At 38.3% G+C, this 18,346-nt stretch overlaps 1 protein-coding gene across 3 annotated transcripts in view; it reads right to left on the bottom strand.

Moving 5' to 3' along the window:
• Nucleotides 1-18,346, bottom strand: part of LOC136747821 (excitatory amino acid transporter 2) — an 87,682-nt gene that overhangs the window by 40,726 nt on the left and 28,610 nt on the right. Inside the window, exons 1-2 of one of the 3 annotated variants that reach the window (XM_066701049.1) lie at nt 4,889-5,183; nt 3,036-3,092 (exon numbers count right to left, since the gene is read on the bottom strand). The exons of 1 other annotated variant lie outside the window; for it this stretch is intronic. The gene's annotated coding sequence lies outside the window, so the exon portion shown is untranslated. Of the gene's footprint in view, nt 1-3,035; nt 3,093-4,888; nt 5,184-18,346 lie in introns of those variants that run through there. One more of the 3 variants, XM_066701048.1, reaches the window with a different exon arrangement.

Raw genomic sequence — 18,346 nt, 5'->3', positions numbered from 1 at the left:
CAGTCATGGTGGGAACAGTGAGTCAGCTGTTCTGCCGGTAATTCGGCATCACAATATATATACACCGATCAGCCATAACATGACCACTGATAGGTGAAGTGAATAACACTGATAATCTCGTTATCATGGCAGGAAAAATGGGCAAGCGTAAGGATCTGAGCGACTTTGACAAGGGCCAAATTGTGATGGCTAGATGACTAGGTCAGAGCATCTCCAAAACTGCAGCTCTTGTGGGGTGTTCCTGGTCTGCAGTGGTCAGTACGTATCAAAAGTGGTCCAAGGAAGGAAAAGCTGTGAACCGGCGACAGGGTCATGGGCGGCCAAGGCTCACTGATGCACATGGGGAGCGAAGGCTGGCCCGTGTGGTCCAATCCAACAGACGAGCTACTGTAGCTCAAATTGCTGAAAAAGTTAATGCTGGTTCTGATAGAAAGGTGTCAGAACACACAGTGCATCGCAGTTTGTTGCGTATGGGGCTGTGTAGCCGCAGACCAGTCAGGGTGCCCATGCTGACCCGTCCACTGCCGAAAGCGCCTACAATGGGTATTGACTTGGCCTCCAAATTCCCCAGATCTCAATCCAATCAAGCATCTGTGGGATGTGCTAGACAAACAAGTCCGATCCATGGAGGCCCCACCTCGCAATTTACAGGACCTAAAGGATCTGTTGCTAACGTCTTGGTTCCAGATACCACAGCACACCTTCAGAGGTCTAGTGGAGTCCATGCCTCGACGGGTCAGGGCTGTTTTGGCAGCAAAAGGGGGACCTACACAATATTAGGCAGGTGGTCATAATGTTATGGCTGATCGGTGTATATATATGTATATTAACTGGTGGTATGTAGGTGTGTTCACTTCAGACAATATAAGTACAGTAAACACTTATGCTGGTTGCTGAGGATTCAAAAGTTCTATGAAACAGCTCAATATACAGGGAGGTTTCACTGAAACACAGATTATCACAATCTGTACCACAAAAAATTGAAGGACACCAAACATGTCAAATGCTAAAACTGCCAAGAAAATATACCCCTCAAAATCAAGTTTAAACAAGAACCTGTCAGCCACTCTTCCTATCATTGTTTTGTAATAAATATATGATACTTTTGCTCTTTATGCTTACTGATGAGTTCTTCTGAGGGCAAGTCCATGGGGTCCATGAATAAAAATCCCATCCACAGTTAGAACACACCCATGCAGTAGCAATGCTCTGAATACTTGCTGCAGATGCTTTCCTTCTCTGGTGACTTTAGGCCAGTAGGCCTCACAGCTATCTTCAAGCCGACTCTACACTCTATAATCATCCACAGAGATTCTAAAGTATACAAATATTTTTTGCAAGCATTCCAAAATCCACACAGCAATCTCCCTTTCTTCTTAGACCCATCACAAACTTCAGAGTGGAGCATATTTTTGATTCTGTGACCTGGTACTCAGGAAAAGCAATGGTTTCTTATTATTCAATATTTCCACTAATGACATACCAACATGATTGAACACTTACATTTTCACCATCTTCCCATCTTATTTGTGGAAGTGTATGCAACCATCTCATATGAAAGCTATTTAGCATTCTGTCAGTCTTCCATGTTTTAGAGCCTTGTAAAAGTGTGGATGAAATGTATAAATACAGATTTTCTCTTGACAGTTTGTTGTTGTTATTGGAAAAGTCCAAAGTTACTGTCTGCTTTGCTGATTTGTGAAAACGTATTCACCAAATCTGGATGAGGCTGATATCTGTCACTGGTTCTGAAGAATTACATTGTTTAAGGCATAGTCTCCAAGGTGTAAGGGCACTATCCCCAGGGAGATCAATTGTGACTTAATACAAATATATTTTCTAGGAATCACATTACCTCATCAAAGTGTGTACCTGACAAATAAAGTGTTTTGTGTCATTGAACATCTATATATAATTGGTCATTGTCAAGCTAAAGTAACTTTCTGTCAGATAATTAAGTATCATTTGACATGGTCAATGCTAATGATATTTTGCATCAGAAATTAATTAAAATTAGTGCATGAAGCACAGACATTAATGGTGTTACACAACAGAGGATACCCAGGAAATGTCAGGGTGCCATTAAGAGGCTGGATTAGCGAGTTGTTTAGCCAGGATTGCAGTGCTCTTGAGGTCAGGCTTGCTGGCGGTCAGGGGATTTCAATCTCATCAATTTAGAAGTCTCAGGCTTTACTGATGGTATAGACAGTAGGCACATTCATCTAGACTTGACCCCATAAATACAGCATGTGTCAAACATCTGTAACTCAATTTTTTCTAGTCAACTAGTTGAGAAGGCAGAGGTCTTATATCAAACATTTAGAATGATATCTACCTGTAATACCCTTGACAGAAAATTATATTTTATGTACACATATGTCTATTTGTGTCACATAAATTCCAGTATCAAAGATTCACCAAAGCTACAATTTTTAAAACAAAAAATAACTAACAAAATTTACTTTTGGATATGGAAGTAGTCATTTGTCAAACCATGTACAGTAAGTACTAAGTACACATAATAAGTACAATTAAATTAAGGATTTAAGGTTATAAGATCAAGTATTTGACACATTTACCTGTGTTATCAGAAGTCTGATATATTTATAGACATAGATTTATAGATTATAGACTTTTGAACATTTTGTTGCACTTTATTTACTGCAAGGTCTTTTCAACAACAAAGCATTCAATTTTCTATTGGAGAATGGCATACGATGGGGTTTTTTTTACAAATGGGCAGTTGGTGTTTACACATGTGAATGTTTACATTGTCATTGGAAACACATTTTTCCAACAGATTAAAGACAAACCTTTATATGGAACTAGAGGTAAAGGGTTTATTTTGTGAAAGTATTGCTGCTTAGGTGGTAGGTAATAGGCAGTTAGTAGGTTGATTGAATCAGTGTGTAGGGTATCAGAGTATAAGCCAGGAGTGCTTCTTAAATTAGTTGGCCTTTTCTAGAAACTGAGCAACGTGGAGCAATGATTTTTGGTACACCTACAAATAGGATGATGAGGAACATTACACTTACAATTACGCAATTAACATCTTCATGCAGCTTTGTGCCTTGTATTTCCATTCATGCCATCTGTTATGGAAACAAATGGCAGTCAAATTTAATATATTCACTTTAAAGATAATATTTGCATATTTTTAGTTAAATGTTTATGTGACATTTTGAAAGGACTTACAGTGACTGGACTGTTTAAAAAATAACTTCAATTTGTTTATTTAATCATGTATACACTGTTCACAAAAAAAATTGCACAGTGAACACAATGAATAAAAGCAATAAGAAACTACTCAGTATCACAGAATAAAGCCAATGTTACACAAACACTTTTGTTCCCTACCCAGTATAGGATGCCCAGAGAAGTAGGCTTAACTTTCTTTTTAAATCTGACTTTGAAACACATATTTGTTATGGCAGTTTAGTGCTGGTTATTACAGATTTGTATTCTGAATGTGCAGTTTACCTTTCATTGTATTATTATTATTATTATTATTATTATTATTATTATTATTATTATTATTATTATTATTATTATTATTGTGTTGGAGAGAAATGAAGTCTGTCTGGTTATCTAAATTGAGTCATTGGAACTACAGTTAAGCTCATTATCACAGCCTTGGAACAGTGCCTGAGGGCATTACTATTTCATTATTATTATTACTGCTGCTACTACTACTACTACTGTAGTACAACAGTACATCTGTGATATTAATGTTTGAGTGTGGGTGTTGGGAAAATGAAGATGAAGATATTTATGTTTTATAACCTGTTAATTAACTGTCCAAATAAACATTTTGTTTTGGTCTACGCCTCTGTTTGACTCCGAAAGTGATGTTTGATAGTGGCAGATTATTTCATAACCAAAGCGTAATAAAGTAGCAGAAATGGAACTCAAAGTCCTGTTGCCTGTAAATCAGTGTCTTACAGAAAGCATTCATTGCCATTATTTTGTATGCATGCATAAACTTGCTTTGAATGTTCGACTGCCAATAAGCTTAGACTATTTTAAAGGTCTCCTACTCCCCCTTGAGCTAAAAACATAAATATTTTCAATAGCCTCAACAACTTGAACTTTCAAGACAGTATATTTCAACTTCAGTGACTCAATAATATGACAAATTAACAAGTTGATTAGTGCACTCCACAATTCAGTACCTAGTCTTAACCTAAAAAAGAGAGGCAGTATTATTCTCAAAGGTTTTCAAATGGTTGTACCATGCATTTACTTTGTCTTAAAATTAAAATTATAAGACATGAGTTTTACATAGAGCTATTGGGAAAATCAGGTTCACCTCTGGTCTCATTCATTAAAATGTGTAATACTTTAAAAAAAAATGAAAGACCTCTTTTCTATCAAGTTCTTCTACTGTATACAACAGTTATGTTCAAATTAACATCCAAATAATACTTAATTGTGGATACAGAAATACCAGTATTATTCTCTCACTAACTCACTAACAGAGTTAAAAATGTATTTGCAACTTTTTATTTATAACACTATTACTAACCTCAATTTAATTTATTCAGCAATATTCAGAAATTACAAAACAATCTGTACTGTAGACAACAAAATGCTTTTGGATGGTTACTTTAACAGATTTTTAAAATTTAAAATAGGTCACAATAGCTTTTGTCAGTTAAGATGAATGTAATTCCAAACTGAAAATAACTTCATACAATGTAAGTTTCAGATGAAATTCCATGTCTATCCAAACTTGATCAAGACTTAACAGAAAGAGAAGAGGAAAATAAATGCAACCTTGTTCATTTCCAGTAAAACTGTACACAAATTAAATAGTATATAGAAAACTACACTGGTATCTAGATTTTAAAAAGGTAAAAGAGAGGAACCTCTCTCAGAGTCAACTTACCACGTTTTTAAACAGATTGTAATGATAACAGGGTTACACCTCGGCCATGGGCTGTAAGCAGCTGTGAGAGACTAGGAAGATCGCGGTTTAATTGGTTTATCCATTGGCTATTTTAGTCAGAGTCTTCAAAAGATTTGGTTGTAATTCACATGTGCAGTGGATTACTGGAGTTGCAACACAGCACAGCAAAGTATTGTAGAGGGCTTCCTTTGCATTCAAGTTGAGAATTCACTTCACCATGGGACCAACACAAAATTGCATCTTTTCAAACCGCCTTTCAAGAGCAATGTGCCAGAGAAAGTAAGCATCTCAGAGCTGTGAACATTGCAGTAGGAACACCAGGAGACAGGGAGGAGTTATAGGCCAGTTTTATTGTTAGCAGCCAGCGAATATCCCCACTTTTTAATTTAATCCCCCCATTTAAAACATGTGTTTTTAAATTTGTTGGGGTTGTATGAGGAAATTACTGTGAGAAAGTCTATGTAATTAGCAAGAATTTTGATTGGTGTACATGGATTCACCTCATAAGAATGTACTCTCTCAGATAGGATACCATTTGTTTCCTCAGAAATTCTTCTTAGATGGCAGGATTGCTAACAAATCCTGTTACATCTAATGATACAGATTACTTTTACACTTTCCCCCAGTAAGGTGACTTCAGTTTCATCTTAGTCAGACTGCTTCACATGCAAAAAAGATATATAAACAATATATAAGATATATATAAACAATTCATTTATAATACCTTACTGCCATGCTTAATTTCATACTAGTAGTACTATCAGTATGTCTAATTATTTTCAAATAGTATCTTAATAAAAGCACATACATCACACCACCAAAGGAAAGATAATGCATACATAAAAAATGAGTATTGTGAACAAGTCTACATATGGACTGTATACAGTATACAATTCTGCTGCATAAATAATATATTCTAAGACATGTGTTGTCTTCAAAGACCCCCCAAAAACATAGGCTAGTTCATATTAAAGGTCCACGCCAATGCTCTTTTCAATGTTTTACTTCAAAAGCAACTCAGAATCATAGGGGTGAAAGAACAGTCAAAAATAAGTCACCTGTGTATCAACCTGGAAATCCAGACACAAACACTTTTGTTCCCTAGGCAGTATAGGATCCCCAGAGAAGTAGGCTTAACTATCAGACTTTGAATCACATATTTGTTATGGCAGTTAAGTGCCGTTATTTCAGATTTGTATTCTGAATGTGCAGTTTACCTTTAAGTGCTGGTTATTACAGATTTGTATTCTGAATGTGCAGTTTACCTTAAATTGTATTATTATTATTATTATTATTATTATTATTATTATTATTATTATTATTATTATTATTATTATTATTGTGTTGGAGAGAAATGAATTCTGTTTGGTTATCTAACTTGAGTCATTGGAACTACAGTTAAGCTCATTATCACAGCCTTGGAACAGTGCCTGAGGGCATTACTATTTCATTATTATTACTGCTGCTACTACTACTACTACTACTACTACTACTACTACTACTACTGTAGTACAACAGTACATCTGTGATATTGTCTACTCTGTACATAGGAATATTGTTTGAATAGAGCGTGGGTGTTGGGAATACGATGATGAAGATATTTATCTTTTATAACCTGTTAATTAACTGTCCAAATAAACAATTGCACAGTGAAAAATGTTTCGGCCTACGCCTTTGTTTGACTCCGAAAGTGATGTTTGATAGTGGCATATTATTTCGTAACCACAGCGTAATAAGGTAGCAGAAATGGAACTCAAAGTCCTGTTGCCTGTATTGGACAACATATATAGAAGATTTCAGATGTGTGCACTTGTATCCTATTGTGTGCACCCCTGATCCAATGACGTTTTAGAACATAAAGTCCTTGACTGACTTCCAAAATCTGTTGCTAAACCCATATCTGACACCATGCCAATCGCTGAGCATTCATTTACAGCGAGTCAAAACAAAAAACACTATATAGTTTGAAAGCAGTGATTTGATTTTTAAACATTAAAAATGTAGACAGATATTTGTCTTACCATTGTATTAACACAAATTGCAAAAATCACACTTGTTACCATTCCTCTTTCAGTGATCATGCAAAGATTCAAATTATATCAAAGTTTTAACCTATGAGTTCTCAAAAGTATGATTATGATTAATATTCCTTATTGTTTGCCCCTCATTAGCAAGCAGTCATATAATAACTCCTTGATTACTCTTGTGTGGTAATAAAGAGGTATATACAAAGGTTTTTAGTAAAGCAAAAGCATAATGTGTTATGAGTACAGCTAAAAATCTTACATCTTAAGTGTGCATGACGTCATGCTTTCAGAGACTCAAGGCCAAATCATACCAGCTAGCCAAAAAGGCCTCTGAATGGACAACGCTCCCATCCATGCTGTTGGCGAGTACCATGTGAAGTTCGCTGCTGTTTCTCCATTTCCTCTAAGAACCTTTTGTGCAGCAAACAGTAGCTATGGCCCCAGCTAGCCGGCCAAGCACTGTATCTAGTATTGGCAGGGTGAAGGAGCTCTGTGTGCTGAGAATTTGAGCGCATTCATCTCAGGAGTGCTGGTGAAGTCACGCCTGCCCACCGTGAGAGAGAGGCTCAAGGCGCTTTCTACAGTCTTTCCGGGCATCTCTAGATGAAAAAACCTTTCAAAAGGCAGCACCATTGTGCATCATAATTGAGCATGATTATACCAATTTTATGCTGCCTATACAGAGCTGTGGCGTTCCTGAGTAGAAGCTTTGAGAAGGGTAGAGTTTAGTAGCAACTGAAGAAGGTTGTCGTAGCAACATGCCTTACTAAGAAGGGAAAGGACACAGGAAGCACCTCAACTAAGCACTGGAAAAGAAACTGGCTGATACCCTAGAATTCCTCTCCGGGGAACATGAGAGAGACAGTGGGAAGCCTTTGAGGTATCAAATAGGAAATCCATACAGAACACCTGAACTAATACACATTACAACAAAACATAATGGGCTTCACAGCTAGTCGCTTACAGTATAAACAGTACACTTGCACTGGAGCACAGAGGATGATAAAGCAGGGAATTAATGACTTCCTTGCCTAAAAGAATATGATACATATATGATACTAATACTGAACACAAACCCCTCACCTAAATGTTCTAATTAGTTTTTTTGCTGGAGAGAACATTCGTGAATGTATCTTGAATTATCTACATAAAAAAATGATTGAGCTGGGGCTTTTCCTGCTCAAATGATATATTCTACATACAAAGCAAACCATTCAGGTTGAAAATATGACCTAATTCCCCCATGGAAACCATTGCAATGAGGCTTCATAACTTACACATATTGCCGAAATCATTATTAATTTGGTCTACATTTGCTGATAAAGGTAAAAATTGTAGCAGAATAATAGTATCAACAAATATCCTGAGCTATATTCACTGTCAAATTACCCTGAAGAGTCATTAGCAACACAAAGTGTGATTAAAGTAAAGGATGCTTATCTTTAATTACGATAAAGATACACACGCACCGTCCAAGAGTACTCTACATCACAGCAATTAGCCTATTTCTAAAAAAAATTCAAACAAGAAAAATAAGCATTAAATTCACATTATGAAAACTAGGAATTGATAGGCATCATGTTATGGAAAATCAAGCAATTCAAATAAGTATGTACATAGTCACATTGTTTATATACTGTACAACCAAGTAACACACTCACCCACACTGAAGGTTTTAATGGAAAATAGCAGGCGTCAAACTGATTCACCAATTTGTAATCCGAGCTGTTACAGTTTTGGAATAGTTTGCTTCTGATAACTTTTACATGAATCACTTGATATACCCAATGTACGTAAAGCATTATAAATAAATCTGGATGATATTTTCCTGGATGAGCTGTTTGAAACATGTTTGAGACACTGCCCAAAGATAGGCTACTCTATATCAGGCTTATCTGGAATTGTCTTCATATGACTAAATGCCTTCTTATTCTTCCTTTTAATGTGGTTCATTTTCTTTTCTATTATTATTATTATTATTATTATTATTATTATTATTATTAGTAGTAGTAGTAGTAGTAGTAGTAGTAGTAGTAGTAGTAGTAGTAGTAGTAGTACTATGTAGGCCTATATAATTTTGGTGCCAGCTTAATTGAAACAAAATCTATTACTTGTATGCACTTATCTAGACATCCGTGTTGGTAAACAAAATATTCCCCACCAACATCCAAAGGTTTGTGTCCGTTGATTATTTGGACAGAACGGTCTTACAAATCAAAAACAATGTAAAGGAATTACACATCTGACTGAATAGTGTCCAGACAAACAAACACAAGTGAGCCTTAAAACAGCAGTTAAGCCATTTGAAGCAACCCCAGTGTGCCTGGCTACACAGAACTGTAAAAATCCTCTCCCATACACTTTAATACCACAGTGTCTCATTTCATGGGCACATGTGCCTACATCTGCTAATGTTCTTAAACAGTCACACTCTTGCTCGTCTGTACAGACCAAAATATACAACTTCATCACCTGACCTCATATAACTGATTACAGGCATTGTCTATAATTAACAAACTAATCACAGTAGATCAGTGTTAATCTACTGAAGGCTCGCTCTCCGAAATGTCACGAACACCTAGAGGTGAGGTACACAAGACATTGCAGAAATGGGCCTTCTATGGAAACACCAAACAGCACATTTGGACTGGAAGACATGTAGCTTAAAGCTCAGTTGGAAGTTCAGCAGCCCAACAAGCTGGAAAAGTGCAGCAACCCAGGCCTGATAAAATTACTGACTCCAATTGCTCTAAGGATGTCAAAAATTAGACACAAATAGACAATGGGGGAGTTTACATGCAGTGTTTTTAACTTGTGAAATGGTGATGCGTGTGCACATTTGACATGAAACCTCGACAGATTCAGGTTTGCGGCCAAAAAAATTGCCATAGAAAAGGACAGGGTCAATCCCAAATTCTTTAATAAATGACTTAAAAATTACCATTTCCACATGTAAACCCGCATTTCACATGTAAATGCTACTGAGATAATCATATATATATCCTTAAATGACCGCATTATAAAAGTGGAAGACAACTGGTCAGTTTATTGTGGGTTTTAAGGTAAAGTAAGATGCTAATGGACATTTGATGGTTAGCAAGGGTGTATTTCATGTTAATGGTCATGTGGAAAACAGATAATTTTTTCCTATTATTATTATGCTCTCTATATCGTTGTGGGTCTGTTATGCACTGTTCAGTACTTTACATAGTGTTGTAATTCTAACTTTATAAAACACTTATATTATTTTCACTGCTTGCCAGCTCCATCAGTGACGTGAAAACCCACTTTGGTAAGATCATTAAAAACAAAGTATTAAACAACTAGACGTAAGGCACAAACCACAGCTGTACCCAGTTTAATTTGAACAAGTTGTCACATGACAGCCATGGTTTTGGTGATGTCGGTGTCTCGAGTACTGTTCTCTGTGCACGTAAACCACCCTTTCTGGGATTTTCCTGCAAATACCACACCAGAACTGTATGTAGGGCTAATTTACATATTAATTCACTCCTTTCCCTTTAATTTGTATGACTTGGTAAACAGCTGCTCATCCCGATATGCAATAAACTAAAACCATGTAAATCCCGAGAGGGAGAGGGTCATTTCAGCTTTGACTCAAGCACATTGTCTCCAGTAAGGTCAAAACACACATGGCATCCATTAGCGTGTGTAAAGAGACCATTATTTTATTATTAATGACAAAATCTGTTAGAAACAACTTGACTAATGAGATTTACTCTCAACGACTTGAAGAATTATGTGAAAGCACACTGAACCTGCACATCATAGTGGTTACATTTATGATTAGAAGAAAGTGGCATCTTACTAAAAATGAAGCCACAACTGAGTACAGTTCTGTAGTTTTCTATTAGCAGGTAGGTCAAAGTTTTGATGTAATCTGTCCCTAAATCAAAAATATTTGCACTGCTAGTCACTCACAGAAGCATTAACAGCATGTCTGCGAATGGATATCACGCTGCTAAACTATCATGGTATTAAATCTAACACGATTTGTACCGCAAAACAACTATGTATTGCTGCAGACCCGGAGACATTGGAATGTGGGAGGAGTAACCGTCAATCATTTTGTATGTAGCCAATCACTTTACCAAAAATGTGTGTCAATCACTTTTTATGCGGCCAGTCATCTGCAGAAGATATTTGTCTGTAATTTTTGATGCAAGATGATATTTGTCAGTCATTTTTTATCTGGCCAATCACCTCTCTCATATATAAAAGTAAGGCGGGAGGAAAAAACGAAGAGAAGGGAGGAAACAAATATGTCCTGGGCCCCATTCCTCCTACCTGGTTTAACTAATTCAGGCTAATCAGCCGGATTCAGTTAATATGATAATTTAAGTCAAGCTATCTCCTATGGTAATTTACTCAGCTGGACATTAAACTTGCTTTCAGGAACAGAAAAAGACACTTATGTGAAATTATCCTGAAAGTTAACTCGGTTAGCGGTTACAAGGAACGGGTCCGGGTGTGTTTCTTTCTAAGAATTGCATTGATGTTAGTAAATGGATAGCTAGAAGTTTTGAGGTCATTAATCAAGATAGTCAACTGTGTAGCATCATGTTATTCTTACAATTGGACGGGATTTATTAATTGTATGTTATTTTTACAATCAGACAGGTTTTAATAAGTTGTATATTATTTTTACAATAATTTGGTGTATGTATATATATATATATATATATATATATATATATATATATAAAAAAGTAATCAAAGTTAGCTTTAGGCAAGGCTAGTTTGACAGGTCAAACAAAACGATGTGACGTTATGCTTAAAATTACATTTACAATTACAGTTGAGCTTTGAAAAGCATATTGACCCTCACTGTAAACACTTTGCAGGGAAGTTATCTAAATATAAGTACACTGTATAGAGGTCCTGTAGGCTAATCTCATATCCCAAACCAGACCTACTTGTTAATATAGAATCCAAACATGGCAGCCCTTGTGCCAAATCACTTCTGACATCAGAAATAAATAATGTGCAAACAGAGAGTTTAACTCACATTAATGGGAATTAATGGTAACGGTAATGAGTTTGGATTGTATACTATATGACATATAGGTAGTTATATAGGTTATAAACCAAAAATAGCCTAATTTAAGTGTTTCTTAAAGCAATTACCATTTATGGTGCGTTGCTCAGTTAATAGAAGCAATAACTAAAGTAAATATAGAAAATAGTTTTTGCAAACTATAAACCCAGATGGCCAATGTTAACACTGAAATAAGAGGACTGATTACACATTAATGAAGAACATCATACATTTATAAACTGAAGATTAAAAAGCAAATCCGACACATGAGCTAAACTTAAAACGTTCACATATATTAACCTGAAGGTTTAATTTGGAATAGAAAATTTGCCACACAACGTTGCCAATGTAAATTATGTTGCTACAACGTTGTGTGTTAGTAGGGAACATATGTAATGAGTTGTATTTACATGATGTATTTCCACGCTAAACTCATCAAAGTAACGTTAACAAGTTTAATGTTAGCTAACCAACTACATGTCATCATATGCAAGAAAGTTATTACTATAATAAAAACATTTAAATACACAAATAACGAGTGTGGTGTTGTGCATTTTTAACTGCATAACATTTATTTATAATCAAAAGTAACGTTTAATGTTAGCTTACCAAAGCTAATGCTTTTTAAAAATAATACAAAATTAATTTAAAAAAAAACAAGTGTCATGTTATGGGCATGTTTATCATAATTGTATATCATCTTACATTATATATTAAACAAATATCGTCAAGTTATGTACATCACTGGTAACTGACATTCAACTCCACAGACCCGCTTAATTGGGGGTTGTGCTACACTGGTGACAGCAGTGGGATTTTTATAGGGTTTTGTAATAGTGACATGGAGGAGGCTATTAGTTCTAGTAATGGCTCTGGCCAACCGATATTTATGCCAGAGACATTCAATGGAAGTGGGCATGGTTGGTCTGACTGGTTAAACCAATTTGAGCTAGCCGCAGAGGTAATTGGCTGGACAGCTGAACTTAAGTTGAGGTTTATGAGGTTACTCCTTTCAGGGAAAGCACGGGAGATTTATGAAGGTTTAACAGTTATAGATCAGGGTAGTTACGAGGCACTGAAAGCAGTTATGCAGAGATATTTGATCCCTCAGAATAAGATCAAGATCTATACCGTGTTACTTTTCAAAATCAAAGGCATATAGAAAAGGAGTCAATTGCAGAGTTTGGCAATGCAGTTAGGAGATCGGTATATAAAGCATATCCCCAGGCTGATTCTGTTACACAAGATAGTTTAGCAAGAGATCATTTTACTATAGATGTGGGGAGTGGAGGGTTAAGAATACAACTGTGCAGTGCTAAACCTAAAAGTTTAGAAGAGGTCATTTGTTTAGCGTCTGAGTTAGAACTTATACATGGGTGGGAGGGGGAAACTGCTGCGCCACTGGGAGTGATGATTCGCTCTGTAAATACATCAGGGGGAACGGAACTGGTTTTGGGGAAAATCCTAGATGTAGTGGAAGGGTTAAGGCAAGAGGTACAACAATTGAGACTAGCCCATCAGCTCCTTATTGGGAGTGGTACAAGGGGCCCTCAATCTTCACAAGTTACACCTTCCTTGATTGAAAGTTTCCATTAATAAAGAAGTTTGATATAGATGAAGTTAGACAGATTAGTGCGAGTGAAAATGTAGTGATACCTCCTCATATGGAGATAGTGATGGGTGAGAAGTATGACTTGTGGGTTGCTAGGACAATTGGGAGTTCATGTCAAGGTAGAGTAGCAGTTTGCATTATAAATCTAATGGATGTGGCACAGAGTTTAAGTAAAGGAACAATTATTAATTAATTGTAATTAATTGCAGAGTTTTCCCCAGGAGCTACAGTCATGCAGATTGAACAGAAGGAGCAGAGTAAAAGTGTAAATTGTTCCAGGAGCTGGGTCTATGTGAACAAGGGTTGTCAACTAATCAATTTAGGGCCGCAAAGGGGGAGCTGCAGAAATATCTGTCTGTGTTTAGTGGGGGTGATCATGACCTAGGTAGGACACACCTTCGTTATCATCAAATAGACACTGGTCCTTCTTGCCCCATTCGGATGGCCCCACGAAGGGTACCCTTACACTTCCAGGGGGAGGTTGATGATCACATCCAGGGAATGTTAGACAATTATGTAATTTGGCCATCTTATAGCCCCTGGGCGGCCCCTGTATTGCTCGTACAAAAGAAGGATGGGAAGCTGCATTTTTGCGTGGATTATCAATGTTTAAATGATGTGACTGTGAAAGATGCTTATCCCCTCCCTAGGATCGATGACACTCTTGATTTCTTGGCAGATGCACAATGGTTCTCTACTCTGGACCTTGCCAGTTGTTACTGGCAGGTTGAAGTGGACCCAAAAGATTGGGAAAAGACTGCATTTGTTACCAAGCATGGGTTGTATGAGTTTAATGTGTTACCTTTTGGATTATGTAATGCACCTAGCACTTTTCAGCATCTAATGGAGCTGGTCCTTTCATATCTGCAATGGAACAAATGTTTAGTCTATTTGGATGACATTATTGTCTTTGGGCGAACATTTGAAGAGCATTTGGCTTGGTTAGGAGAGGTTTTGCAAAAGCTTACCGAAGCCAATCTATAGGTTAAACCAAGTAAATGTCAGCTTTTTGCCACTACAGTACAGTACTTGGGACATATAATTTCCCATGAGGGGATGCAGTTGTTCTTTCTCAAGTGGAGGGAGATCAGAAGGTTTTTGCCTATGCCAGCTGGGCCCTTTCTAAACAAGAACGCAATTACACTACTACGAAAAAGGGACTATTGGCTTTTGTAACCTTCTCTGAATATTTTAGAGACTACCTTCTTGGGAAGGAATATACGCTTCGCACAGGTCATAGTTCCTTGAGATGGCAACATAATTCTAACCAACCAGAAGGACAAATGGCCTGATGGCTTGAAAGATTGGCTCCTTTTCACAATCAATTGATTAATCGACCTGGGCATCTTCATGGCAATGCAGATGCTCTGTCACGTCAACCAGTGGGTGAGCAGGAGGTGAATGTGGGAAAGCCAGCCATACGGGTGAATGCTTTCCAAGGAGAAGAACTAGACTGGGACATACAAAGGGAACAGCAGGAAGATCCAGAGTTGTCCCAGTTGATCATCTTGAAGAATGGAAACCAAGGATTGTGGATGGAGCTGGAAATGTATCCAGAGTTAAGTAAATACCAGGGGGTTTGGGAACAGCTTATAGTGCAAGATAGTGTGTTAAAGAAAGTTCCAGGAAACCCATTGGTGGTTTCAACTGGAAGGGTTGTTCTGCCTAGATCATTGATGTCAGTTGTGTTGCAGTCACTAAATAATTCTAAAACCGGGAGTCATTTGGGGGTGGCGAAAGTAAAAGAGAAGGTTAAGGCCCGCTTCTATTGGCCAGGCTGGATTGAGGAAGTGGAGGAGTGGATTAGGCGATGTGAACAGTGAAATGTGTTTAAGATTATAGGTACTGAACCTTGAGTCCCTATGCGTCCTGTGCAGGCATTGCATCCTTTTGAAAAGGTAGCCCTGGATCTGGTCGGGCCTCTCCCGGTGAATGGGAATCGGCACATTCTGGTAATTGCAGACTATTTTTCCAAGTGGGTGGAAGCTTTCCCTATCCCAGACAAGGAGCCATTGACAGTAGCAAAAATAACAGTTGAACAGTTTATACCTCATCATAGGGCCCCTCACAGCATACATACAGACCAGGGCAAGAACTTTGATCGTGTTCTTTTTAAAGAGGTCTGTAGACTTTTTGAAATTAATAAGACTCGTACCACACCCTACCGACCACAATCTGATGGCCTTGTTGAGAGGTTCAACAGAACACTGAAATCAATGTTGTCTCAATGTTGTCAGTGTTTGCCAATGCTAATGGAAATAATTGTGATGAGCTATTACCCTGTGCACCCCTGGTTTGCCTTACCAGGTTTTATATTGGTATGTGGACCTGTTGTTAAATAATAACCCACCTGAGAGCCCTCAGTCTGCTTGTGAGTATGTACAGTGGGGGAAAAAAATATTTGATCCCCTGCTGATTTTGTATGTTTGCCCACTGACAAAGAAATGATCAGTCTATAATTTTAATGGTAGGTGTATTTTAGCAGTGAGAGACAGAATAACAACAACAAAATCCAGAAAAACGCATTTCAAAAAAGTTATAAATTGATTTGCATGTTAATGAGGGAAATAAGTATTTGACCCCTTCGACTTAGTACTTGTTGGCAAAACCCTTGTTGGCAATCACAGAAGTCAGACATTTCTTGTAGTTGGCCACCAGGTTTGCACACATCTCAGGAGGGATTTTGTCCCACTCCTCTTTGCAGATCCTCTCCAAGTCATTAAGGTTTCGAGGCTGACGTTTGGCAACTCGAACCTTCAGCTCCCTCCACAGATTTTCTATGGGATTATGGTCTGGAGACTGGCTAGGCCACTCCAGGACCTTAATGTGCTTCTTCTTGAGCCACTCTTTTGTTGCCTTGGCTGTGTGTTTTGGGTCATTGTCATACTGGAATACCCATCCACGACCCATTTTCAATGCCCTGGCTGAGGGAAGGAGGTTGTCACCCAAGATTTGACGGTACATGGCCCCGTCCATCGTCCCTTGATTTTGGTCTCATCTGACCACAACACTTTCACCCAGTTCTCCTCTGAATCATTCAGATGTTGACAAACTTCAGACGGGCCTGTACATGTGCTTTCTTGAGCAGGGGGGCTTTGCGGGCGCTGCAGGATTTCAGTCCTTCACGGCATAGTGTGTTACCAATTGTTTTCTTGGTGACTATGGTCCCAGCTGCCTTGAGATAATTAACAAGATCCTCCCGTGTAGTTCTGGGCTGATTCCTCACCGTTCTCATGATCATTGAAACTCCACGAGGTGAGATCTTGCATGGAGCCCCAGACCGAGGGAGACTGACAGTTATTTTGTGTTTCTTCCATTTGCGAATAATCGCACCAACTGTTGTCACCTTCTCACCAAGCTGCTTGGTGATGGTCTTGTAGCCCATTCCAGCCTTGTGTAGGTCTACAATCTTGTCCCTGACATCCTTGGACAGCTCTTTGGTCTTGGCTATGGTGGAGGGTTTGGAATCTGATTGATTGATTGCTTCTGTGGACAGGTGTCTTTTATACAGGTAACGAGCTGAGATTAGGAGCACTCCCTTTAAGAGAGTGCTCCTAATCTCAGCTCGTTACCTGTTTAAAAGACATCTGGGAGCCAGAAATCTTGCTGATTGATAGGGGATCAAATACTTATTTCCCTCATCAATTTATAACTTTTTTGAAATGCATTTTTCTGGATTTTTTTGCTGTTATTCTTTCTCTCACTGTTAAAATACACCTACCATTAAAATTATAGACTGATCATTTCTTTGTCAGTGGACAAACGTACAAAATCAGCAGGGGATCAAATACTTTTTTCCCCCACTGTAGCTGAATTGTGGGCAAAATTGAGGTCTGTCCATTGTTCAGTACAAACCCATCAATGGCAAGCTTCCAGTATGCAGAAAATGTTTATGATTTGAAAGTAACCCAATAGTATTTAGTAGGGGAGAAAGTATGGGTAAAGGACATTGCCAGAAGGAGGGGTAAGTGTGCCAAGTTTCACCGTCGTTTTCAGGGCCCGTTTCATGTACTAGAGAAATTGAGTGACGAACTGTATAAATTGCAGAAATAGGATGACCAGTTGGTTGTAAGGCATTACTACCACTTTGAAACCATGTTTTAGTAATTCTACCAGTGATCTTGCAGGACAACCTGATCAACCTAATGATGGAGCCCAAATGGCTTCCGCAGGGAAGCCCCCTCAACGGAGGGGTGCCTCTGTAAACGTACCACAACCTATTTACCCCAGTACCTGGGGGGTCTATCAATGGGACAGAGGTATAGATCGACAGTCTCCACCAAGGCTGGGTGCTTCAAATCGAGTGCCAGCGCCCCCCGGCAACCAAAAAGGCATGCCAGCACCCCCCGGCAGGCACAGAGGCGTGCCAGCGCCCCCCGGCGGCCAGAGAGGCATGTGAGCGCCCCCCGGCGACCAGAGAGGCATGCTAGCGCACCCTGGTGACCAGAGGAGTTTGCCTATGTACCCTAAAGGTCAGAGAGGGAACCAACATTCTGCTGATGTCCAGGAGAACGAGATATACCCTACGGCACAATTGTCATCTTCTGGACAGGTGGGGACAGATGCAATTATGCTAATATCGCCTGTTGGTGCGGGGAAACAGCTATTCTAGACGGGTATATCCAACAGAGGGGCAAATGTAATGCCGGCCAGTATCCGTTTATTTTAGGTTTGCATACATATTGTTGTTAAAATTTATCAGCCAGCAGTTCACTGTCACTCACATCCAGATACCGCCT

This window comes from Amia ocellicauda, chromosome 4 (genome assembly GCF_036373705.1).
Source record: "Amia ocellicauda isolate fAmiCal2 chromosome 4, fAmiCal2.hap1, whole genome shotgun sequence".
Classification (NCBI taxonomy): Eukaryota; Metazoa; Chordata; class Actinopteri; order Amiiformes; family Amiidae; genus Amia; species Amia ocellicauda.
Note: the sequence above shows the minus strand (reverse complement) of the source record. Positions and strands in the feature narration are given on the sequence as shown.